General features: G+C 47.4%; 1 protein-coding gene across 2 annotated transcripts in view; it reads right to left on the reverse strand.

The window, feature by feature from the left end:
• Positions 1–2,141, reverse strand: part of plppr2a (phospholipid phosphatase related 2a) — a 63,031-nt gene that overhangs the window by 21,379 nt on the left and 39,511 nt on the right. The gene's annotated exons all lie outside the window — the stretch shown is intronic.

The following is a 2,141-nucleotide window of genomic DNA, read 5'->3' on the forward strand; positions in this document are numbered from 1 at the left end:
AGGAGGGGGGGGAGGAGCGGGGGGAGGAGTCAGAGCAGTGATGGTGACAGGTAGGTGACCTGCAAGAAAATATTTTCACACAGAACAATCCAGGGTCCAGCTGAGAGGGTCAGCGCCACACTGTGGTCAACCACAGATTGCACGTCTGCAGTTTGATGACATCACTGATGACATCACTAACCACTGGCTCTTTTCAGTGCTCAGAGAAACTGCAGTGACGACTTCACACCACTGGACCACTGGTTTGTCACAGAGAAGAACTGGTCCAGAGTCAAAGGGAAAGAAGACGTCGACAGTTCAACATTCACAACATTCACGGGTGACCACCAGAGGGCAGCAGACCTCAGTCCAGGGCAGCAGACCTCAGTCCAGGGCAGTAAATAGAAACACAGCAGCACAGAGGAGACACCCCCCGGCACCCGGGTGCTGGAACAACTTTTCCAGTTCTAGTTCTGCACAGAACCGACTCCACGAGGACGGTGTGAAAGTCACAGCAGAAGAGCTCATTAGTAAAAACGTTCAGAGACCAAAAAGACGTCTTCATTTCATTAAAGGCCACAGGATTAGCCGTCATTTGTCTCTAATCCAGGCTAATCCCAGCGTTAGCCGAGTGAATCCTGCACCAGCGTGAACGTCTAAAGACCGGCCTGGAAGACGTCTGGTTGAACTTTCTAATGAGCTCAGTGGACAGAGACGACTGAGACAGGACCAGAGACAGGACCAGAGACAGGACCAGAGACAGGACCAGAGACAGGACCAGAGACAGGAAGTCAGAGAACAACATCCACCATGAAGGATCAGAAAGAACAAAAACAACAATAATCTACAGAGACATTTGGACGTGGAACCACTGGAGAACGTTCAATATTCAGTTTTAAATATTTAAAGAAGAGAAAAGGTCACCAACGTAGGTCACAGATATATTTCCTTTATATTTCGTTTGTATTTAGTCTGTACTGAGTCAGAGACGTTCAAATCAAACAACAAACAGAAGAAGAAGTCCTTTGATGTGCCACTTTGATCCTCTTTGAGCCTTTAAAGTGTAATTAGCAGCACGTTAGCCTTCAGTGCTAGTTAATCCTGTTTCATGCAGTGAAACACCGCCTCCTGCTGGAGCTGCTCCCTGACTCTGAGCTGCAGCTCTGAGGAGAGGATGATGATGATGATGATGATGAAGAGCGACCTTGTACGTGATATGACGTTAATATGAATGAATGACCCTTTGTCCCTCAGAGTTTGTCCCGTGTTTGTCCCTCAGAGTTTGTCCCACTCTGTCCTAGACTGTGATTGGTCGGTGTATTCTCCACGTACATGTGATGAATAAAAATAAACATGAAACACACAGTTGTATCTGCAGTTACAGTGGGAGGACAGATGTGTGTGTGTGTGTGTGTGTGTGTGTGTGTGTGTGTGTGTGTGTGTGTGTTCTGGTTCAGTTCCAGCTCATGCCTTCTTGCCCCTCTGGCACATCACTGTGAGTGAGCATTTGTTGGAATCATATGTTTCCTTCAGGGGACATGGGGGAGGGAGTGGGGGAGGGAGGTTGCCTGTGATTTGTACGTCAGTTCTTTGATGTTTCTCAGAAGGAGGAGAAAAACCCAACGTTTTCGATTTAAAAAACTACAACGAAGACGAAGAAGGAGAAGAAGAAGGAGAAGTAGAAGTAGAAGAAGAAGAAGAAGGAGAAGTAGAAGTAGAAGAAGAAGAAGAAGGAGAAGAAGAAGGAGAAGAAGAAGGAGAAGTAGAAGTAGAAGAAGAAGAAGAAGAAGGAGAAGAAGAAGGAGAAGTAGAAGTAGAAGAAGAAGAAGAAGGAGAAGAAGAAGAAGAAGGAGAAGAAGAAGGAGAAGAAGAAGAAGAAGAAGAAGAACTCTACAGTTGGTCCGTCTTTAATCGACCGTCACATCTGAAAGTAAACGTTAGCTGAGCTACAGAACAGAAAGAGATGTTCGAGGCTGGGGGGGGGGGGGGGCACTGGGTCGCTGGTCTGTGCTGGGTTTCAACAGGTGGTGCTGTGGTGCACTTTACGACCAAGAATGTTTGGAGAGAGTTCAGAGTGCAAGTTAAACGTGTGAGGAATGTGAGCAGGAGCTATCTACAGCACCGCAGACTCCCCCTCACCCCTCCCCCACGCCCCACCATCC

Source organism: Cynoglossus semilaevis, chromosome 17, assembly GCF_000523025.1.
Source record: "Cynoglossus semilaevis isolate Cse_v1.0 chromosome 17, Cse_v1.0, whole genome shotgun sequence".
In the NCBI taxonomy this organism is placed as follows: Eukaryota; Metazoa; Chordata; class Actinopteri; order Pleuronectiformes; family Cynoglossidae; genus Cynoglossus; species Cynoglossus semilaevis.